We start from the raw sequence: 25,402 nt of genomic DNA, 5'->3' as shown, positions 1-25,402 counted from the left end.
GGCTAGAAAAGGGAAGCTGGCCGATGATGTTGAACATAAGGAAATATGGATAAAAAGAGATATGAACTTTGAGGAGAGGGAAAAGGAGAAAGTGCTAAGAAGTGAGGCTAAGGAAAAAAAAATGAGAAAAGAACAGAGATAGAGAAGAAGAATTTCTTGATATGAGACTAAAGAAGTGGTACCTATGGAAAAAAGAGGAGGTCGTGGAGGAGGCAATAAATTAAGAGTGACTTATACTAACATAAATGGGTTGTCATCAAGCATATTGGAAGTTCGAGATGATTTGAAAAGCCGGATGTAATGTGCATCATTGAAATAAAACTGAGAAAAGAGATCCATGTCAACTTTGAAGAGGAGGGATATAATACCTGGAGGAGGGACAGGAAGGATAAAGAGGGAGGAGTGCTAATAATGATTCATGTTAATATATGTGTGGAGGATGTGCAATATGGTGAGGACAAAGTGGAAGTAATGCAAGTAACGATCAGAACAGAAGATTTGAAGAAAAAAAAAATTATAGTTCCATATGTTCCACCAAAGACATGGGGATCAGAAGAACACAAAAATATAAAAAGAGAGATGATAAAGTGCCTAAATAACATGGTAAGAGATAGAAGAATACTCTTAGCTGGAGACTTTAACTGTAAAAAAAAATAAACTGGAGAGAGATGGAAGTAATGGATAATGCTGGGCAGTGGAGTGAGAAAGTGTTACAGTTGACTATGGTTAATACAATGGACCAGTGGGTGGAGAAGTCAACAAGGTACAGGGGGGAAGAAGAACCATCATTGCTTGACATAATTTTCACAAAGAAATAAGAGCCCCCTCCAATCATACAATACCTTAGTCCAATGGGGAAAAGTGATCATGTAACATCAGAGATGCAAATGCAGGAGGATGATTAAAGAGAGAGATTAAGTTATGCAAGAGCGGATTTTGAAAAATTAAGGATATATTTTGCTGATATTGAGTGGAGTAATATTTTGTGCAGAAAGCCTGTATAAGAGAAATATGACATATTCTTACAGGAATACAATGAAGGAGTAAAAAAGTTTGTTCCTATTTATAAAGTTCAGAAAAAAATTCATGCTTGGTAAAATGCTAGATGCATACAAGCAAAAAAGGCAAAAGATAAAGCGTGGAAGAAACTCTTAAAGCAGGGAAATGACAATAACAGACGGTAGTACAAAGATGCCAGAAATGAATATATTAGAGTATGGAGAGAGGAAGAAAGAAAGTTTGAGAAGGATGTAGTGGATAAAAGCAAAGATGAACCTAAACTTTTCTACAAGTTTATAAATGTCAAAACAAAGAATAAGGAAACAATTGAAAAAATAATTAAAGAAGGGAAGACATACCAAACAGAGAAGGAAATGTGTGAAATAATGAATGAGAGCTTCAAAATGGTATTCACTGCAGAAGATGATTTCACAGAACCTAATAGGACATTGGATTGCCAAGGATTACAGGAGATTGCAGTGCACAAAGAGGATATTGGAAGATTACTGGATAAGTTGGAAGTCAGAAACGCAATGGGGCCAGATGGTGTATCAGGCTGGGTGTTAAAAGAATGAAAAGAGCGATTACTGGATCCAATTTGGGAAATAATTACAAGTTTAATAAATGATGGGAAAGTTCCACTAGAATGGAAGAGAGCCAACATAATACTGATATTTTAAAGGAGGAAAGACAATTGAACCACTAAACTACAGACCAGTGTCACTTACAAGTACCGTAGGGAAGTCATGTGAAATAATTATCAAAGAAAAATGGGTTAAATTTCTAGAAGAGGAGCAAGTCATATCGAACACACAATTTGGGTTGAGGAGAGGGTGGTCATGTGTATGAAACTTATCAAGCTTCTACTTGAGAGTTATTGCAGGACTTGAAAACATGAGACGGATGGGTAGACATATTAACCCTTAAAGTATGGGAAGCTGATTTACTTTTTATCTGTTACAGTGGAGAAAAACAAATGGTAAAAGATTTTTTTCCTTATAAAGGCATATTTCTCTGCGTTATTCTGAGTACAATGATGTAGTTTTCAACATGTTATGACCTCTGAGAGCAAAGTTATTGCATATAAAAAAATTCTCACCAAACCCGTGGCAGAACCCACCGCTAAGAAATACCCCCCAAGCTCTGATAACACAGCGCACATGCTCTCTCTCTCTCTCTCTCTCTCTCTCCTTTCAGGCATTTGAATTTGATGTAAAAGTAGGAACTTTTGCACTTTCATGCCATGAAAATGCAAACTCTGATATATGAAATGATGTGCAAAACAGGAAAAGAAAAAGAAACCACATATTACAAGTATTGTGGATTTCTATAATAATTGGAATCTGGCAACTCTTATTAGCAATGGGATTCACATGACTTGGCTGACAAGCACAGTCCTGTAGAGGTAACCATGGGTGACAAACCAGCACATTGCTCATGGGGAGTATGTGAGGAGGTTTATGAATGTCGCTGTGAGGGTTGGTCTCTGTCTCCCAGATCACTATCAGAATCACTACTGGAGTCTTCACTTTCTTCTGTCTTCATTTCCATCACTGTCCTCAATGTCACTACCGAGTAACACTGACATAACATCACTCAGAGTACCGTTTCCTCCCTCCGGGTGATGGGAGTTGCCAGATGTCATCTCAAAATACGAAAAGATGACCTATTGTGTCAGGAACATATGTCTCAAGGTTCGAGGAGGCGAGTGAGAGAAGTTGCCAGATACCTCCACTTGCCTCAGGACCAATAGTGAGGGGGAGAGATTCAAAAGTTTGGCGGGGAAAAATCATAACTCCCTGCCTCTCCGCACGCAACGCTACAATCATCTCAAAACTATCACTGTACATTAAGGGTTGAAAAGGCTTTTGATACAGTCCCTCACGGAAGGCTACTTTGGAAAGTAGAGAACATAGGAGGACTGCGAAGAACCTTGTTCGAATGGACAAGAGATTATTTGAAGGATAGGGAAATGAGAACTGTGATCAGAGATACATACTCATCTTGGGGTAAAGTAACTAGCGGAGTGCCACAAGGGTCAGTGTTAGCCCCCATTATGTTTCAAGTTTATGTAAATGACATTCACACTGGGATAAACAGTTATATAAATTCATTCGCTGATGATGCAAAGTTGTTAAGAGTTATCAAAACCAGAGAGGACTGTCTGTTGTTGCAGGAAGATTTAAACAAGATCTATGAGTGGAGCAGGAAGTGGAAATTGGAGTTTAAAGCCAAGAAATATCACACAATGGAACTAGGAAAGAGTAAGAGAAGACCAGTATGAAACTATTTAATGGGAAAGGAACCAATAATGAAGATTAACCCTTAACGTACGGTGATCGTTTCGAGACGATTGTAGCAACGCGTGCGGGGAGGTGGATATCGTTCCGGGAATCATGATTTTTCCACGCTAAACATTTGAATCTTTCCCCCTTACTATTGTTCCAGGGCAAGTGGAGGTATCTGGCATCTTTTCCCATTTTGAGGCAACATCTGGCAACCCCCATGACCCAGAGGGAGGAAACGGTACTCCGAGTGATGTTATGTCAGTGTTACTCAGTAATGACATTGAAGATAGTGATGAAAATGAAGACAGTGATTATTTTATTGAGACAGAAGAAAGTGAAGACTCCAGTAAGTGATTCTGATAATGATCTGGGAGACAGAGACCAACTCTCACAGCAACGTTCATAAACTTCCTCACATATTCCCCACGAGCAATGCGTACATAGGAAGAGGGTGAGCCAAGGGAAAAATAAGAAAGATTAAGAAAAAAAAAGAAAAAAAGCCCACTTGAGTGCTGGCTCTCTAAAAAGTGTCAAAAGTGCAAAAACCGTCAGCCAAAGTAGGGGAGCAAATGCCTCGATACCTCCCTCTTAACCACTTCAATACGGTGACGCCTATGTGGGCGTCATGAAGCCCAGTGGCAAATACAGTGACGCCTACATAGACATCATATTTATTTTCTGAACTTTCTTCAGTTCAGTTGTCCCGTATAGTGTGTTGGATACCAACTACACACGCCGTATGCTGTCCTTGAAATCCTAGTGCTCCTCCCACCATCCTTGTCTCCACCAATCACTAAAGATAAGCTACATGCGTTCTGCCTTGTGTCTAAAATTACTCACTGGCATAGACTGTTCCCATCTCTCTCTCTCTCTCTCTCTCTCTCTCTCTCTCTCTCTCTCTCTCTCTCTCTCTCTCTCTCTCCTTCCTCCCTCCCCATCTCCCTTTCCTCCTCTCCCTCTCCCTCTCGAAAGATAAGTTACATGCGTCCCGCCTTGTAACATTCGTGAAAACACACACACACACATATGAAACTGAGGAAGTGGTTCATAACCCAGAAAAGTACAGCAAGAAAGGACTAAAGAAACTTACGTATGAGCGGAATGTAATGTATTCCAACATAAATGGAGTGATATCGGGGATTTTAGAACTCAACGATTACTTGAGGGACAAGAACCCAGATATTGTGGGTCTTACTGAAACAAAACTGAGAGAGGGAGAAGACCTGATGATGGTTGGAGAAGGGAAATATAATGTTTGGAAAAGAAATAGAGTAGGTAAGATGGGAGGAGAAGTGATGTTGCTGGTTAAAAAAGATATAAAGGTGGATCAAGTGAAAGAAGGTATGGGAAAGGCAGAAGTGCTAAAGATCAGAGCAGAAACTAATGAAGGAAAAAAGAGGCACTACATAGTGGTGTACGTACCACCTAAGACAAATGCATGGTCAGTACAGGAATATGAAGAAATGATAAGTGATACAGGAACATGTCTGGAAGAAATGTTGGGTGGGTGTGAACGAACTATAATGATGGGAGATTTTAATTGTAAAGAGGTGTGTTGGGAGGACTGGTCAATGGAAGGATGGATCAGAGACAACATGGTGAAATACACTATTGACACTGGCAATGGAAAATGTGTTAACTCAGTGGGTCAAAGAAGATACTAGGTTTGGAGGAGAGGGAGCATCGTCAAGACTGGACTTGGTCTTTAGTACAGAGCCAATGGTCATTGAGGAGATGAGGGTGGAGTGCCCTTTAGCAAAGAGTGATCATGCAGTTTTGGAGTTCAAGGTGATAGATGAAGAGAAATCTAGAAGAAATGAAGAATATAAAGTGGGAAGATGGAATTATGCCAAGACAGATTTTGGAAACCTAAAGAAATTCTTTCAAGAGACAAATTGGATGAAATTCAAGAGTGCTAAGGAGCAAATGAAAAGTGGAAGGAATTTATAAAAATATACAAAGAAGGTGAGAAAAATTTGTACCAATAAGACAACATAGAGAAGTTGGAAAGCAGGACTGGTTTAACGATAGATGTGAAAAGGCTAGAACAAGAAAAGAGGATGCATGGAAGAGGTGGAGAAGGAAAAGACGGATTAAGCAGTGGAAAGTTACAAAAGAGCAAGAAATGAATATGTGTTGATTAGAAGAGAAGAAAGAAAGAAACAAGAAAAGGATATAATTGATAAATGTAAAGACCAACCAAGGCTTTTTACAGACATGTGAACAACAACATCAAAAATAGAGAAAGTATTGAAAGTTTAGAAGTAAATGGAGTATGCAGTGAGGATCCCAGGAAATGGCAGAGGCTATGAATGGATGCTTTCGGAAGGTATTCACAAAGGAGACTGCTTTTGACAAACCACTGGTAATGGAACAGAAAGGGATTATGAAGGAGTTTCAAGTAACTGTGGAGGAGATCAAGAATATGATGGGGAGTTTAGAAGTGAGAAAAGCTGTGGGACCTGATGGGATATCAGGATGGATTTTAAGAGAATGCAGGAAGCAACTTGCAGAAAAAGTTTGTGAAGTAATTGATGCCTCATTAAGGGAAGGTGTAGTGCCCCAAGACTGGAAAAGAGCTAACATTGTCCCAATTTATAAATCAGGTAACAAGAGAGACCCATTGAACTATAGACCAGTGTCACTTACAAGTGTGGTAGCTAAGATGTGTGAGAGGGTGGTGAAGAATAGATGGACAGACTTCTTGGAGAAAATGACATACTTTGTGAGTGTCAATTTGGTTTTAGAAAAGGGCGTTCATGCACGACAAACCTGATATGTTACTATTCGAGGGTGATAGATGTAATACAGGAAAGAGATGGTTGGGCTGATGGAATATATCTGGATTTAAAAAAGGCCTTTGATAAGGTACCACACCGGAGACTGATCTGGAAACTTGAAATGGTAGGAGGAGTGCATGGCAGTTTACTAAAATGGATGGAAGACTTTTGGTAGGAAGAGAAATGAGAACAATAATTAAGGACAGACCATCAGAATGGGGCTTGGTGGAGAGTGGAGTTCCACAGGGATCAGTGTTGGCACCAGTAATGTTCGCGGTCTACATAAATGACATGGTGGATGGGGTGTCCAGTTATGTGAGCCTATTTGCAGACGATGCAAAATTGTTAAGAAAAGTGAGATGTGACAAAGATTGCGAACTACTCCAGGAAGACTTGGACAGAATATGGAAATGGAGCTGTACATGGCAAATGGAGTTCAACACGACAAAATGCAAGAAATTAGAGTTTGGCAAGAGTGAAAGAAGAATCAGGAGTATGTACAAGATAGGAAATGAAGACATAAAACCAGTCATGAAGAAAAAGACCTTGGGGTGACAATTACCAATGACCTATCGCCAGAGAGACATATAAACAAAATAATTGGAGAAGTATTGAACTTATTGAGGAACATAAGAGTGGCGTTCAGATATTTAGATGAAGAAATGATGAAGAAAATAATTACTGCAATGATAAGACCAAGGCTTGAATATGCAACAATACAGTGGGCTCCGAACTTAAAGAAACACATAAGGAAACTAGAGAAAGTACAGAGGGCTGCAACAAAAATGGTGCCTGACTTAAAAGATTTGACTTATGAAGACAGACTGAACAGAATGCAACTTCCGACCCTGGAAAACAGAAGAGAAAGGGAGACCTGATAGCAATATACAGAGTGATGATTGGCATGGAAAAATGGATAGGGAAGATCTGTGTATGTGGAATGAAAGAATGTTGAGAGGGCATGGGAAAAACTAAAATGGCCACTTATAGGAGAGATGTGAAAAATATAGCTTCCTCATAGAAGGGTGGAAGCATGGAATAGTTTAGACGTGGAAGTGGTCAACGCAAGGAATATTCATGATTTTAAGAAAAAGCTGGACATTAGTAGATATGGAGACGGGACAACACGAGCATAGCTCTTTTCCCGTATGTTACAATTAGGTAAATACAATTAGGTAAATACACACACACACACACACACACACACTTTGATAAGGTACCACACCGGAGACTGATCTGGAAACTTGAAATGGTAGGAGGAGTGCATGGCAGTTTACTAAAATGGATGGAAGACTTTTTGGTAGGAAGAGAAATGAGAACAATAATTAAGGACAGACCATCAGAATGGGGATTGGTGGAGAGTGGAGTTCCACAGGGATCAGTGTTGGCACCAGTAATGTTCGCGGTCTACATAAATGACATGGTGGATGGGGTGTCCAGTTATGTGAGCCTATTTGCAGACGATGCAAAATTGTTAAGAAAAGTGAGATGTGACAAAGATTGCGAACTACTCCAGGAAGACTTGGACAGAATATGGAAATGGAGCTGTACATGGCAAATGGAGTTCAACACGACAAAATGCAAGAAAATAGAGTTTGGCAAGAGTGAAAGAAGAATCAGGAGTATATACAAGATAGGAAATGAAGACATAAAACCAGTCATGAAGAAAAAGACCTTGGGGTGACAATTACCAATGACCTATCGCCAGAGAGACATATAAACAAAATAATTGGAGAAGTATTGAACTTATTGAGGAACATAAGAGTGGCGTTCAGATATTTAGATGAAGAAATGATGAAGAAAATAATTACTGCAATGATAAGACCGAGGCTTGAATATGCAACAATACAGTGGGCTCCGAACTTAAAGAAACACATAAGGAAACTAGAGAAAGTACAGAGGGCTGCAACAAAAATGGTGCCTGACTTAAGAGATTTGACTTATGAAGACAGACTGAAAAGAATGCAACTTCCGACCCTGGAAAACAGAAGAGAAAGGGGAGACCTGATAGCAATATACAGAGTGATGATTGGCATGGAAAAAATGGATAGGGAAGATCTGTGTATGTGGAATGAAAGAATGTCGAGAGGGCATGGAAAAAAACTAAAAATGGCCACTTATAGGAGAGATGTGAAAAAATATAGCTTCCCTCATAGAAGGGTGGAAGCATGGAATAGTTTAGACGTGGAAGTGGTCAACACAAGGAATATTCATGATTTTAAGAAAAAGCTGGACATTAATAGATATGGAGACGGGACAACACGAGCATAGCTCTTTTCCCGTATGTTACAATTAGGTAAATACAATTAGGTAAATACACACACACACACAAAAACTATGGCAGAACTATTAAATAATAAATTCCAGGAGGTCTTTACTAAGGAATCTAAATTTGAAAGGCCACAGGGTAAAAGAGAGACAGTCTATATGAAAGAGATTAAAGTAATCAAGCTTGAAATAAAAGAATTAATGAAGGAACTGGATGAAGACAAGGCAATGGGACCAGATGAAGTCTCAGGCAGAATACTGAAAGAATGTAGGGAAGAACTAGCAAGTCCTATATACAACATCATAAAATGCTCAATAGAAAATGGAACAGTACCAGTAGAATGGAAAAGAGCTGAGGTGGTTCCCATATATAAGAGTGGAAGGAAGGAAGAACCTTTAAATTACAGACCGGTATCACTAACTAGTGTAATATGCAAGATGTGTGAAAGAATAATAAAGAAACAATGGATCAAGTTCCTTGAAGACAACAAATTAATATCAAATAGCCAATTTGGTTTTAGGAAAAGACGGTCTTGTGTAACTAATTTACTGAGTTTCTATTCTAAAATAGTTGATAGAGTACAAGAGAGAGAGGGATGGGTTGACTGTATTTATTTGGATTTAAAAAAGGCGTTTGACAAAGTGCCACATGCAAGATTACTATGGAAGTTAGAGGAGAAGGGTGGCTTAAAAGGAAGCACATTGAGATGGATAGAAAATTATTTGACGGGGAGAGAAATAAGGACGGTAGTTAAAGATATGAAGTCCAAGTGGAGAGCAGTAGCAAGCTGAGTGCCACAAGGGTCAGTATTGGCACCAATACTTTTCCTCATTTATATTAACGACATGCCAGAAGGAGTGAACAGCTACATAAATCTGTTTGCAGATGATATGAAACTGTGCAGAGTTATAAAGCAAAAAGAGGATTGTGAAATACTGCAAGAAGACCTAAATAAGATATGGGAATGGAGCAAAAGTGGAAATGGAATTCAATGTGAACAAAAACCATGTCATGGAAATGGGAAAGAGTGAAAGACGACCGTGGAATCTATAAGATGGGAGATGGAGTAGAACTGGAGAAAGTAAAAAAGGAAAAGGACTTAGGAGTGACGATGGAAGAAAACAATCAACCAGTAAGCCATATTGATAGAATTTTTAGAGAAACATATAATTTGCTAAGGAATATTGGAGTAGCATTTCACCACATGGACAAAGATATGATGAAGAAATTGATAAGTACTTTAATAAGACCCAGATTGGAATATGCAGGAGTAGTGTAGACCCCTTATAAAAAGAAACACATAAGGAAATTGGAGAGACTACAAAAAAATGGCTACAAGAATGGTTCCAGAATTTGAAGGGATGACATATGAGGAGAGACTAAAGGCTATGGATCTACCAACCCTGGAACAAAGAAGGGAGAGAGGAGACCTGATACAAGTTTTTAAATTGATCAATGGAATGGACCAAGTGGATAATGAGAAACTGATCCTGAGAGAAGAATATGACATTCGAAGCACAAGATCGCATAGTAAAAAGCTGAGAAAAGGAAGATGTCTGAGAGATGTTAAAAAATATAGTTTCCCGCAAAGATGTATTGAGACGTGGAACAGTTTAAATGAAGAAGTAGTGTCTGCAACGAGTGTGCATACTTTTAAAGTAAGATTGGATAAGTGTAGATATGGAGACCGGGCCACACGAGCATAAAGACCAGGCCCTGTAAAACTACAACTAGGTAAATACAACTAGGTAAATACACACACACACACACAAAGGGCATTCATGCACGACAAACCTGATATGTTACTATTCGAGGGTGATATATGTAATACAGGAAAGAGATGGTTGGGCTGATGGAATATATCTGGATTTAAAAAAGGCCTTTGATAAGGTACCACACCGGAGACTGATCTGGAAACTTGAAATGGTAGGAGGAGTGCATGGCAGTTTACTAAAATGGATGGAAGACTTTTTGGTAGGAAGAGAAATGATAACAATAATTAAGGACAGACCATCAGAATGGGGCTTGGTGGAGAGTGGAGTTCCACAGGGATCAGTGTTGGCACCAGTAATGTTCGCGGTCTACATAAATGACATGGTGGATGGGGTGTCCAGTTATGTGAGCCTATTTGCAGACGATGCAAAATTGTTAAGAAAAGTGAGATGTGACAAAGATTGCGAACTCCTCCAGGAAGACTTGGACAGAATATGGAAATGGAGCTGTACATGGCAAATGTACGAGCATAGCTCCTTTCCCGTATGTTACAATTAGGTAAATACACACACACACACACACACGTCTGCGCAACATGGCGGCCGTGAACTCGAAAGATGAATCAGACTTCACAGGGTTTCAAGGAATAATGGAGAAGAGCGCTTATGTGAAGAAAATTCTGGAGTTAGAAGGTAAAATTGAAAAACTGTTTGAAAAGTATGAGGGCCTGGAAACGAGTTATGACAATGTAAAGAAAGACTGTGCCGATATGAAGAAGGAAAATGCAGCACTGAAAGAGGAAATTAAGCTAATTAAAGTGAATTGCGAAAATGTGGAGAATCTCTAGGAAAAGTGATGGAGAAGCAGGCTGAATGGAAAAAAAGTCAGGAAGTGGAAAGAAAGGAGGTAAATTACAAAGTTGCAAGTCTGGAAAAGGAAATCAAAGAGTCTGGGGAGAAAACTTTGGGCCTTGCTGAAATTATAGATCAACAGATCATAGAAGAGAAGATAGCTGAGAAAGTGGTGAAGGTTATTAAGTCAAATGAGACATTGGTGAGGGAAACTGTAGACAAAAAGAGATGTGTGGTGATATTTGGTGTGGAGGAGGATAAGACACCGAGTAAAATGGAGAGAGAAAAACATAAAAAGGTGATAAATAATATCATTAATGTGGTGCAGGAGGAGGAAAAGACCTAGTACAAGAAATAGAGGACTTCCATAGAATTGGAAAGTTCACAAGAGAAGGTATGAGGCCAATAAGAATCAAACTTAAGTCACAAAAGGATGTAGATGAATTGGTGGAGAAGTCATGGAGGCTAGCCCAGCAGGAAACAACAAGGAAGATTTGGTTGAGAAGAGATCTCGGTGAAAAGGAAAGAGAAATGTTAAATGAGTTGAGAAAGGAGGCTTTGAAAAAAATGAAGAGAGGACAGAAGAGGAGAAGAAAGAGTTTTTCTGGAGAATCTTGGATATGAGACTGAGGAAGTGGTTCATAACCCAGAAAAGTACAGCAAGAAAGGACTAAAGAAACTTACATATGAGCGAAATGTAATGTATTCCAACATAAATGGAGTGATATCGGGATTTTAGAACTCAACGATTACTTGAGGGACAAGAACCCAGATATTGTGGGTCTTACTGAAACAAAACTGAGAGAGGAGAAGACCTGATGATGGTTGGAGAAGGAAATATAATGTTTGGAAAAGAAATAGAGTAGGTAAGATGGGAGGAGGAGTGATGTTGCTGGTTAAAAAGATATAAAGGTGGATCAAGTGAAAAAGGTATGGGAAAGGCAGAAGTGCTAAAGATCAGAGCAGAAACTAATGAAGGAAAAAGAGGCACTACATAGTGGTGTACGTACCACCTAAGACAAATGCATGGTCAGTACAGGAATATGAAGAAATGATAAGTGATACAGGAACATGTCTGGAAGAAATGTTGGGTGGCTGTGAACGAACTATAATGATGGGAGATTTTAATTGTAAAGAGGTGTGTTGGGAGGACTGGTCAATGGAAGGATCAGAGACAACATGGGGAAATACACTATTGACACTGGCAATGGAAAATGTGTTAACTCAGTGGGTCAAAGAAGATACTAGGTTTGGAGGAGAGGAGCATCGTCAAGACTGGACTTGGTCTTTAGTACAGAGCCAATGGTCATTGAGGAGATGAGGGTGGAGTGCCCTTTAGCAAAGAGTGATCATGCAGTTTTGGAGTTCAAGGTGATAGACGAAGAGAAATCTAGAAGAAATGAAGAATATAAAGTGGGAAGATGGAATTATGCCAAGACAGATTTTGGAAACCTAAAGAAATTCTTTCAAGAGACAAATTGGATGAAATTCAAGAGTGCTAAGGAGCAAATGAAAAGTGGAAGGAATTTATAAAAATATACAAAGAAGGTGAGAAAAATTTGTACCAATAAGACAACATAGAGAAGTTGGAAAGCAGGACTGGTTTAACGATAGATGTGAAAAGGCTAGAACAAGAAAAGAGGATGCATGGAAGAGGTGGAGAAGGAAAAGACGGATTAAGCAGTGGGAAAGTTACAAAAGAGCAAGAAATGAATATGTGTTGATTAGAAGAGAAGAAAGAAAGAAACAAGAAAAGGATATAATTGATAAATGTAAAGACCAACCAAGGCTTTTTACAGACATGTGAACAACAACATCAAAAATAGAGAAAGTATTGAAAGTTTAGAAGTAAATGGAGTATGCAGTGAAGATCCCAGGAAATGGCAGAGGCTATGAATGGATGCTTTCGGAAGGTATTCACAAAGGAGACTGCTTTTGACAAACCACTGGTAATGGAACAGAAAGGGATTATGAAGGAGTTTCAAGTAACTGTGGAGGAGATCAAGAACATGATGGGGAGTTTAGAAGTGAGAAAAGCTGTGGGACCTGATGGGGTATCAGGATGGATTTTAAGAGAATGCAGGAGCAACTGGCAGAAAAAGTTTGTGAAGTAATTGATGCCTCATTAAGGGAAGGTGTAGTGCCCCAAGACTGGAAAAGAGCTAACATTGTCCCAATCTATAAATCAGGTAACAAGAGAGACCCATTGAACTATAGACCAGTGTCACTTACAAGTGTGGTAGCTAAGATGTGTGAGAGGGTGGTGAAGAATAGATGGACAGACTTCTTGGAGAAAATGACATACTTTGTGAGTGTCAATTTGGTTTTAGAAAAGGGCGTTCATGCACGACAAACCTGATATGTTACTATTCGAGGGTGATAGATGTAATACAGGAAAGAGATGGTTGGGCTGATGGAATATATCTGGATTTAAAAAAGGCCTTTGATAAGGTACCACACCGGAGACTGATCTGGAAACTTGAAATGGTAGGAGGAGTGCATGGCAGTTTACTAAAATGGATGGAAGACTTTTGGTAGGAAGAGAAATGAGAACAATAATTAAGGACAGACCATCAGAATGGGGATTGGTGGAGAGTGGAGTTCCACAGGGATCAGTGTTGGCACCAGTAATGTTCGCGGTCTACATAAATGACATGGTGGATGGGGTGTCCAGTTATGTGAGCCTATTTGCAGACGATGCAAAATTGTTAAGAAAAGTGAGATGTGACAAAGATTGCGAACTACTCCAGGAAGACTTGGACAGAATATGGAAATGGAGCTGTACATGGCAAATGGAGTTCAACACGACAAAATGCAAGAAAATAGAGTTTGGCAAGAGTGAAAGAAGAATCAGGAGTATGTACAAGATAGGAAATGAAGACATAAAACCAGTCATGAAGAAAAAGACCTTGGGGTGACAATTACCAATGACCTATCGCCAGAGAGACATATAAACAAAATAATTGGAGAAGTATTGAACTTATTGAGGAACATAAGAGTGGCGTTCGTATATCTAGATGAAGAAATGATGAAGAAAATAATTACTGCAATGATAAGACCGAGGCTTGAATATGCAACAATACAGTGGGCTCCGAACTTAAAGAAACACATAAGGAAACTAGAGAAAGTACAGAGGGCTGCAACGAAAATGGTGCCTGACTTAAGAGATTTGACTTATGAAGACAGACTGAAAAGAATGCAACTTCCGACCCTGGAAAACAGAAGAGAAAGGGGAGACCTGATAGCAATATACAGAGTGATGATTGGCATGGAAAAAATGGATAGGGAAGATCTGTGTATGTGGAATGGAAGAATGTCGAGAGGGCATGGGAAAAAACTAAAAATGGCCACTTATAGGAGAGATGTGAAAAAATATAGCTTCCCTCATAGAAGGGTGGAAGCATGGAATAGTTTAGACGTGGAAGTGGTCAACGCAAGGAATATTCATGATTTTAAGAAAAAGCTGGACATTAATAGATATGGAGACGGGACAACACGAGCATAGCTCTTTTCCCGTATGTTACAATTAGGTAAATACAATTAGGTAAATACACACAACGAGCATAGCTCCTTTCCCGTATGTTACAATTAGGTAAATACAATTAGGTAAATACACACACACACACAAATACAAAAACAACAAATTTTCTAAGCTCTCTCTCTCTCTCTTTTTCTCCGAAGAGAGAAGCGTCCACTTTCCTCTTCGAAGGCGATATAGTGACTAAAAAATAGCAGCATAATACACAAAGACGACAAGTATGACAAGCTTGCATGAGTTTCCCGCGCTCGGGCGCGCAGCACTACCACCCGTATATCATACAGGCGGGCTTTTTTAACATCCGGCGCGAAGGGTTTAACCACTGAAATTACTTCCTGATCAAGTGGTTGTATTAGTGATGTGGTGTTAGGAGGCAAAAACTCCACCCGAACATTGGGATGCACGTCTGCAAGGAGTGTTGAGTGGCCAGGTGCATTATTCAAAACAAGGAGAATGTTGAAGTGGATGTTATTTCTCTTGCAGTAGTCCTCGACCTCAGGAATGAAACAATCCTTAAGCCAGTCAAGACCAAGATTGGCAGACACATATCCCTTTGCAGAACTAAGCCAGTGCACATTTAACTTGTTCATATCTTGACCCCTGTAAGCCCTGGGATGTTTGGCACGATGAACAACTGTGGGCTTGAGTCTGCAATTTCCTGAAGTATCCATAGCCAGTAGTAAGGTGAAGTGGTCCTTAATTGCTTTTCTTCTACGTACACGGGCTGATCTTGAAGAAATAAATGTGCGACGTGGCATACTTTTCCAATAAAAGTTGGTCTCATCCATGTTGAAAATTTGATCAGGAGTGTATTGTCCGTCCTCAATTACATGACGCAGTTGTTCTGGGTATTGCCTGGCTGAATCCAAGTCTGCACTTGCAGCTTCTCCAGAAATATTGATGTTTTTTATCTTGCATCGAGCTAAGAATCTGTCAAACCATCCTTTAGATGCAAAAAATACTGGCGGTTGTTTAATGCCCCACTTTGCTGCCACTCCTTTATAAATTTCCTTTGCCAGCCAAATTTCGTTTTGCCATGCAGTCAAAGTATTTGCCGAGGAGCTGCTCAGTCTTGAGAAGGACATGATTTGAACTTCGCACAACATTATGTCCAGCAGTATCACTTGCATATGTGCCTTAATGTGGTCCTTCTTGAGGTAAATACCTCTCACTGTAGACTCGTTGATACCAAACTTAGCGCCCACTGAACTTTTACTTTGTCACTTTCAACCAATTTCACTATCTCATATTTCACTGCATATGTAAGGTTCTTTCTCTTCTTAATTTCTTTCCCAGGTGCCGCTGTAGCCTTTCGCTGGGTCGGGTTGGGTGGTAGGGATCTCCCTGGGTGGCCAGGAGGGGGAGCAGAGGCCACTGTCCGGATATAATACACACGTGACCTTGAGGTTCACCACGGCACGCTCCACGCAGTCTATTGTATCGGGGGAGCAGAGGAGCAGGGAAGCGGGAGTGTGCTGGCCAATCACAGCCTAATGCATCACTCAAATTCAGCCAATCAGCAAGTCAGATGATATGATGTAGCCTTCACGTCAACATCCGGGATAAAGAGTGATTCATGGGCCGCGATAGCTCCACTATGATCTGCGTTAGCAATGTAAGTGTGTTTTTTTATCTTCCCGCGATAGCTTTGAACCGCGTTAGCAAAACTCGCTATAGCTGGGGGTTGAGTGTACATGTTACCTTTTTAATATGCACAAATGTGACACCAGCACGTACTACAATGACACTTACGACACTTACTAAAAAAACATGTACCAGTATCCAGTGGCAGTTGAAAGTTTAATAACCATGTACTAAAGCAACAAAGCAACTGTAAAACTAAGAGAGAGGGGTGTCATATGAGTACATGGCAAGTACCAAATTCACATAGGCATTTCACTTACTAAATTGACACGTACTTATGTGACAGAAGTCTTTTTGGCCTTAAGAACATGTACCACTTTCACTCACTCTGCTGATGAGGCCCTTGTCGACGGAAGAACATCCCATCATGTCCCATACCAGGTTGAGGGCCTGTCTACTGTCTGGAAAAGCTTGCAAGAACGAGGCATATCTGAGAAAGGTACGAACCTTATCTTGGCGTCTTGGAAACCAGGGACTAAGAAACAATATCAGTCACATATCAACAGATGGGCACAATTTTGTAAGTCTTAGATGAGATATCAATCCCATTACTCCCACTGTAAGTGATGCAAATTTTTTAACTGAAACTTTCCAGAGATGTGGGTTACAACTGTCAACACAGTGAGGGGGGCCTTGATGAGCAGCACCATGTAATGGCGCAGGAAAAAAACCTGATAAATGGTGCACTGGCCTTGTTAGGTCATGCCAATGTTAGGAACAACCTCAATAGGAGGTTTGTGATGAAGCGTGAATTGAATCACAAGTTTTCTCACCTCTGCACAGAGAAAGTTCCCATGTCCAGATTTTTGTTTGGTGATGATATCTCCAAAAGTGTTAAACAGATTGAAGAATCGGCAAAGTTACGGTCCACCATCACAGCCAAGAGGCAGGTTTTCCCGTGGCGTCTTCCTGGCAGAACTAGAGGTTTCTCGTCTAGGTTCCAGCCCTACGGGTTTAAGAGGTCGGCCTTCAAGTCTGGTCAGAGATCGTCCCAGGCTCCACGCTACCCAGACCCAAAGAATGCCAGAGGCTAGGGCTACACTAAGCCCTGGCACTGAATCAGGCAAGTGACTGTTTTGTGGGTGGTAGACTTCACCACTTTGTCCATGAATGGAAGGAAATTACTTCTGATCCTTGTAAATTAGATGTTATCTCTACTGAAATTCAAAAATTACTTCTTCTTAAGGTAATTTCTGTCACTGAGGGCAATATGAACAAATTATTTCTCCTATTTTTCTAAGGAAGAAAAAGAATGGTGGATATAGGATAGTTTTGAATTTAGAGAAACTTAATTTACACATTCCATATATCCACTTTAAAATAGAGGATTTTGAACTTGGGATCAAGCTCATTCATACAGGTGACTTCTTGGCGTCAGTGGATTTAAAACATGCCTATTACTCAGTCAAGATAGCAGAGGAACAGCAAAGATGTTTCTGTTTCACATGGCAAGGAGTTATTTACCAATTCAATTGTTTGCCTAATGGGGTGTCACCAGGCCCTAGAATTTTCACAAAACTTATGAAGCCAGTTTTTTCACATTTGAGGAACAAAGGTTATACTATCACCAGTTACATAGATGATTCACTTATCTGCAACAGCTCACAAGCAGGTTGCCTCGCTTGTGTGCAGGACACTGTTTCCCTTTTCAGGAGACTGGGTTTTTTGTATCAATGAGGAAAAGTCCATTCTTACTCCTACTAAGTCTATTGAATACTTAGGCAACATTATCAACACTGACACTATGAAAATTTCTTTGCCGGAAAGAAGAGTTTCTAAAATTCGTCTTGCTTGTGAGGATCTTATGCACAAGTCGGTTGCCCAGATTAGACAGGTTGCACGGGTGATAGGTATTTTGGTCGCTGCCACCTCTGCGGTCGTTCTGGGAAAACTGCATTATAGAGTTCTTGAAAGGACCAAGATTCATGCTTTACATCACTCTCATGGGAATTTTAATGCTATGATGCCTATTTCTGAGGAGATGAAACAAGAATTACTATTACTCTGGTGGTGCAAAAATGCAGCAGTACAGGATAGGGTTATTTTCAGGCCAGCTGCAGAACTTGAATTGTTCACAGATGCTTCCAATATTGGTTGGGGTGGCAGTCTTAACCAGGTTTCTACAGGTGGTAGTTGGTCTTTGGAGGAAACTTCATTACACTTCAATGCTCTTGAACTTAAAGCAGGCATTTTGGCAGGAAGTTAAGGGAAAACATATTAAAATTTTTTGTGACAATTCTACAGCTGTTACTTATGTGAATGAAATGGGAGGTACCAAATCTCTGCCCTGCAATGATCTTTCTATACTCATTTGGGACTGGTGTGTTGATAATGAAGTATGGATCACATGTTCACACATCCCGGGGAAAGCTAACTATGAGGTAGATGAGGCTTCTCGCACTTTCAATTCTTGGCACGAGTGGAAATTGGATGTCAATGTTTTTAGTTCTCTCTGTTCCACTTTTGATATCCCCTCTATTGACCTGTTTGCATCTAGGCTTAACAAACAGATACCTATTTTTTGCTCATGGAAACCTGACCCTGAGGCAACTTATTTTGCTGCTTTCTCACTTAACTGGGCAAATTTTACTCTTCCTTATCTTTTTTCTCCCTTTTCCTTGATCTCTAGGTGCTTGCAGAAGATGGGGGCAGAGCAGGTCAAGGGGTGGATAGTGGTCCCACTCTGGAGATCACAGCCTTGGATGGGCAGGCTGCTCCATATGCTGATAGATCATCCCAGACTGCTCAGGAAATCAAAGAACATTTTGATGCATCCCTGCTCAGCAGAAACACACCCTATCTTGACACACACTCGGTTGATGGCGTGCCTTCTTTCCGGGACTCCCTCAGAGTGTGAGGCATACAGAAGGAAGGTGCGGACATCATCATGGCGTCTTGGAAGCCAGGTACAGGAAAACAGTACCAGTCACATCTCAAGCGATGGGCAAGCTTTTGTGGTAGAGGGGACATCAATCCCTTTAATCCAAATGTGAATGACATCATAAACTTTTTAACGGTGTCTTTCAACAGGGGTGTAAGTTATAGCTCCATTAACACCTCGAGGGGTGCCCTTTCCGCCTTGGGTATTATGGTAGATGGTGTATCTGCGGGCAGCCATCCCCTCGTCATCAGATTTCTGAAAGGTGTTTTTAACCTGCGACCCCCTAAACCACGGATGTCCAGCCTGTTGTAAATTTTTTGAGATCCTTATACCCATTGAACACACTTAGTTTAAAAGAAATTACGCTTAAACTGGTTATGCTGATGGCACTCACGCAGGCTGCACACATCCAAACGTTGCACTTACTCATGCTTCCAGGCATCAACATTGAAGACTGTTCCATTACAATTCCATTAGGGGACAACATTAAACAATGTAGGCCAAATTTTAACACTCAGTTTGTCACCTTCGTTGCTTTTGACAAGGATGCAAGACTTTGTGTTTGTAAGACTCTGAGAGAGTACATTACCAGGACTAATAATCTTAGATGTTTTCCAAATGCAGAAAATAGACTTCTCATTAGTTTTGTCAAACCTTATAAACCTGTGTCTAAAGATACCATTTCCAGATGGGTTAAGACTGTTCTTCATTTAACATAACATAACATAAATAATAGGATAACAAAGGGCCACCAGGGCCCATCTAGGTTATCCTGTATCAGTCGCACAGCGACCTCGTCATTTGGCTGGGATTGATACTAATGTGTTTACTGCAGGAAGTGTCAGATCGGCGGCGGCTTCAAAGGCCAAGGCTCTAGCTGTCCCCATCGGTACTATCATGGCGAAAGCGGGATGGTCTCGGGAATCAACCTTTGCTAGATTTTATGACAAGGGTATTGTAGGCATTTCCGATCCTTTTCAGGATGCAGTTTTGCATGTAGATTAAAAAGACTGGTTATGGTTAAAGTTTTGGGTTTTCAAATTTTCAAATTTGTTAGTTATCAAATGAATTTGTATTATTGGTGAGTTTGGGTAGATAAAGATACCGCTAAAGAGGATATTATATGCAATTGTACCATTGAATTCTTTATGTTTGAACTCTTTGAGTCATTTCATTTGGTTAAATGAAATTGTAGTGTTGTTCTTTTGTTTTGGATAGATGACTATGCTGTACTTATGCCGGGTTCATTTTGGGGTTATGGCTGTAAAATTTACCCATCTCAAATGTTCTGTGGCCTTCACAATTATCAAATTTGCTATCAAGTCCCTTAAATGGCGCTCCTTATTTTCCATTTTTGGCATCATAGTTTGCGATTTACTACGAAACCCACATGGCTTTAAAACCTCATGTGAGTGCCCCATGTCAGCGGAGACGACGGCTGACGTAAAATTTAAAAAGTATACGAGACTTACCATAGGTCAGTTGAAGTATGCTTGTAATTTTACGAAGGTCGTCTCTGCTGACAGGGGAACGTTCACATGCCCTCCTCTCCCTGCCCTAGTTTTCAAGGGATTTATGTTCTGGGGATTTATACCATAATTTCTTCACTCAATTTTATTTTTTCATGTGGTGTTCGTAGTCTTCAAAGTCTGGTGTTTGGTTGGGCTCCCGCATATCTCATGTGAACGCTCCCCAGTCAGCAGAGACGACCTTCGTAAAATTACAAGCATACTTCAACTGACCTACAGTAAGTCTCGTATACTTTTTAAATTAGAATGGACATGTTGTCTGACAGAACAGGAGTACCAAATATTTTAGGTTAACACAGAATTGGAAAAAGATATGAAGAAGGAATAGAATTTTGGATTTTTGTGCTGTAAACATCTTATCAATACTGAGTACATATTACAAACATCAAGAATCACATAATGGACATAGTATAGATGGAATAGTGAGTGACACAGATATGCATAACAAATGACTATTTTGTGATGTCAAAGTGGTTCCAGCATTACCTGCAGATATAGACCACAGATTGGTCCTAGCTAAAGTTGAAGTTGAGAAAACAAGGAGGAGAGTAAGGTGGAGAGACTGAAGATTAAAAATTGAAAAACTGAAAGAGGAAAATTGTTGAGATGAAATGTTTAAAACTAAATTTAACAGCATTAGTTATGACACACTTGATACGAAGAAATTATGGTAATGAAGAAAATCACTCCCTGATGGTGTGAGGAGGTGAGAGCAGCAGTAAAGGAAACAAGAGGTATTTCAGAAAAAGGATGAAGACAAGAAACGTTATCAATCTATGTATATGCAAGAAATACATCCAAAAAGGTCAAATGAAACTTTAAAATTGAATCTTAGATGAAAATGGGGGAGGATTTATTACAAGATATAGTTAGAAAGAACCTACTTTATAGTATGGCCGAGAATTATAGGAGAGGGAACACATCTGCAGTGTACACAGTGGCTGACAGAGACAGACAAAATTTATTGGTGGAAGAAGAAATTGTTGATTGATCGAAAGAGTACTTTGAAGAACATTATTTTTTTTTTAGTGGGAAAGAGGGTCAGCCAAGAAGAAGAAAAAAAAAAAAAAAAAAAAAGCCCCACTTGAGTGCTGGTTCCCTACAAAGAAGAAAAGTGTCAGCCAAAATTAGGGAGCAAATGCCTTGATCCCTCCCTCTTAAAAGAAGACAAATCGTAGGAAGTCGGAAATAAAGATGCAGGGAGGGAGTTCTAGAGTTTACCAGTGAAAGGTATAAATGATTGAGAGTACTGGTTAACTCTTCCATTAGCGAGTTGGACAGAATAGGGATGAGAGGAAGAAGAAAGCCTTGTGCAGCGAGGCCATAGGAGGTGGGGAAGTATGTAGTTAGCAAGATCAGTAGAACAGTTAGCATGATAAAAGCGATATATGATAGAAAGAGATGTAACATTTTGGTGGTGAGGAAAGCGCTGAAGATAGTCAGTCAGAAAAAGGGAGTTGATGAGATGAAAAGTTTTTGATTCCACCCTATCTAATAAAACTGTGTGAGTGGAACCCCCTCCCCAAACATGCGAAGAGTACTCCATACAGGGGTGGATAAGGCCCTTGTACAGAGTTAGTAGTTGGAGGGGTGAGAGAAACTGGCAGAGATGCCTCAGAACGCCTAACTTCATAGAAGCTGTTTTAGCAAGAGATGAGATGTGAAGTTTCCAGTTAAGATTATGAGTAAGGACAGACTGAGGACATTCAGTGTGGAAGAGGGAGACAGTTGAGTGTCAATGAAGAAGAGGGAATAGTTGTCTGGAAGGTTGTGTTGAGTTGATAGATGGAGGCATTGAAAAATTACTAGATTTTCTCTGCGCCAATCAGAAATCTTAGAAAGATCGAAAGTCAGGCATTCTGTGGCATCTCTGTGTGATCTGTTGACTTCCTGAAGGGTTGGTCATCTCTAAAAGGACATGGAAAGCTGTAGGGTGGTATCATCAGCGTAGGAGTGAATAGGGCAAGAAGTTTGGTTAAGAACATCATTAATGAATAACAGAAAGAGAGTGGGTGACAGGACAGAACCCTGAGGAACACCACTATTAATAGATTTAGGAGAAGAACAGTGGCTGTCTACCACATCAGTAATAGAACGGTCGGAAAGGAAACTTGAGATAAAGTTGTAAAGAGAAGGATAAAGGCTGTAGGAAGGCAGTTTTGAAATAAAAGCTTTATGCCAGACTCTATCAAAAATTTTAGATATGTCTATTGCTACAGCAAAAGTTTTACCGAAATCTCTAAAAGAGGATGACCAAGACTCAATAAGGAAAGCCAGAAGATCACCAGTAGAATGATCTTGATGGAAGCCATACTGGTGATCAGATAGAAGATTGTGAAGTGACAGATGTTTGAGAATCTTCCTATTAAGGATAGATTAAAGAACTTTAGACAAGAAAGAGATTAAAGCTATAGGTCAGTAGTTTGAGGGATTAGAATGGTCACCCTTTTTAGGAACACGCTGAATGTACTGTAGGCAAACTTCCAGCAAGAAGGAAAGGTAGAAGTCGATAGACAAGGTTGAAAGAGTTTAGCCAGGCAAGTGCAAGCACGGAAGCACAGTTTTGGAGAACAATAGGAGGAACCCCATCAGTACCATAAGCATTCCAAGGGTTTAGGCCAGCAAGGACATGGAAAACATTACTACAAAGAATCTTAATTGTACACATGAAATAGTCAGAGGGAGGAGGAGAGGGAGAGGGACAAGCCCAGAAAGTTTGAGAGAAGACTTCAGCTTTTGAGACAGAAGAGATGGCAGTGGTGCCATCAGGATGAAATAAAGGAGGGAATGATGAAGAAGTGAAGTTATTGGAATGTTTTTGGCTAAATGCCAGAAGTCTTGAGGGGAGTTTGAGTTTGAAAGATTCTGACATTTTCTACTTATGAAGGAGTGTTTAGCAAGTTGAAGAACAGACTTGGCATGATTCCAGGCAGAAATATAAAGTGTGTGAGATTCAGGTGATGGAAGGCTCAAGTACCTTTTGTGGGCAACCTCTCTATCATGTATAGCACAAGAACAGGCTGTGTTAAACCAAGGTTTAAAAGGTTTAGACTGAGAGAAAGAATGAGGAATGTACGCCTCCATGCCAGACATTATCACTCCTGTTATGTGTTCAGCACAAAGAGATGGGTCACTGACACAGAAGCAGTAATCATTCCAGGGAAAATCAGCATAATACCTCTTCAGGTATTATGTTGATTATTGATTGTAGATGAAGAAATAGGTGAGAACAATGATATAGTTGAGAGAGATCAAGTTGAACATGCAGAGGGGAAAGAGATTATGGTTGATGAGGTAAACCTAGCTCTGAAATTAGTGAAGAATGGCAAAGCTTCTGGTGAAGATGGATCACCTGTAGAAATATTAAAAGCTGGAGGAGAAAGCATAGTAGAGTGGTTGATGAGATTATTCAACACAGCATATAGAAATGACAAGGTACCAGAAGAATGGCAGTAAGCACTTATATGTACGTACTATATATAAAAATAGAGGTGCAAACTGAACGTGCAAATTACAGGGGAATATCACTATTCTCATATACAGGCAAACTATATGAAAAAATTATCAAACATAGAATAAGAATGGCTGTTTAAACAAAGTTAAATAAATGTCAATATGGCTCTAGACTGGAAAGAAGTATTACTGACCCAGTTTTTGCTATGGAAATGCTATTATAAAAAAGTTGGGAGTGGGATGGAAGTAGGCTCTGGAATGTGCTGGAAGATGACTATCATGGGATAAGTTCAAAGTTAGTCAAAGTTGTGAAAATTTTTGTGAAAACTGTCACAGTCAGGTCAAATGTGGTGAAATATAAGGAAATTGGTTTGAGAAAAGGACTGGAGTACATCAAGGAGAAGTGTTGTCTTCATTACTCTTCATTATCTATATGGACAAATGCTTAAGAGAAGTTGTCCATCTTGCTATTGAGGAAACTTGTATATAAGGACGATGTTGGTGTTGTAACAAACTCACCTGATGGACTACAATCTACAGTGAATAGATGGCAGGAGGGATTGATAAATAATGGAATGAAAATAAATAAAAGGAAAATAGAGGTTGTGGCAGTGACTAAAGACTTGGTCACGTAATGAGGATGGAAGAGTTGGAAATTTTTTTTTGAGACAGGTTAACAAAAATTTTAAAAAATTCAGTATCTTGGTATCAATCTTAACAAAAGGAACTTGAATGAGAATGAAATTAACCAAAGTGCATTATATCCTCTGTTGAAAGACAAACATATACCCACAAAGTGCAAAGTAATAATATTCAATACAATCTTAAAGCCAATATTGCTACATGGTGCCGAGTGCTGGATATTAATGACAAAGCTGGAATCTAAGATACAGGCAGCCGAGATGAGAGTATTCAGGTTAATTAGGGGAGATAGGAGAGACAGGATGAGGAATGTACAAACAAGAGAAGATTTAGGAGTGAGGCAAGTGTTGGAAGAAGTGGATAGAGCAAGGTTGAGATAGTTTGGTCACATAATGAAGATGGAAGAAGATTAGCATGCAAAAAAGTTCAAGGATTGAATACCAAGTGACCACATTGCAGGCCCAAGAATAGATTGAAACAAAGGGTCGAAGAGAGCCTTAGGAGAAAAGGGAAAGAAATTTACGAAATAATTCAGAACAGAGAGTATGAAGACAGAGATGGATGGAGGAGTATTGCCTGAATGTCACCAAGCTGACAGGATAAGCCTATCTGGCATCTAGTGAGAAAAAGATGAGAACTACCTGTATAGTGCTGTAAACGAAGAAACTTACACACTAAATGAAAATAATTTAGCACTTCCACTTTCTCTGTGATCAACAATGCACAATGTTTGCATTTTACAAAACTTCTTTTACACCCCCTCTTTTCTTTGCTGAATCTATAATGGTGGATGCTATATCATGGCAAATAAATGA

General features: G+C 39.8%; 1 protein-coding gene across 1 annotated transcript in view; it reads right to left on the bottom strand.

The window, feature by feature from the left end:
- The window catches only part of LOC123516403 (4'-phosphopantetheine phosphatase-like), a 504,510-nt gene that overhangs the window by 128,683 nt on the left and 350,425 nt on the right, over window positions 1-25,402 (bottom strand). The window lies entirely within an intron of this gene.

This window comes from Portunus trituberculatus, chromosome 41 (assembly GCF_017591435.1).
Source record: "Portunus trituberculatus isolate SZX2019 chromosome 41, ASM1759143v1, whole genome shotgun sequence".
Lineage (NCBI taxonomy): Eukaryota > Metazoa > Arthropoda > Malacostraca > Decapoda > Portunidae > Portunus > Portunus trituberculatus.
Note: the sequence above shows the minus strand (reverse complement) of the source record. Positions and strands in the feature narration are given on the sequence as shown.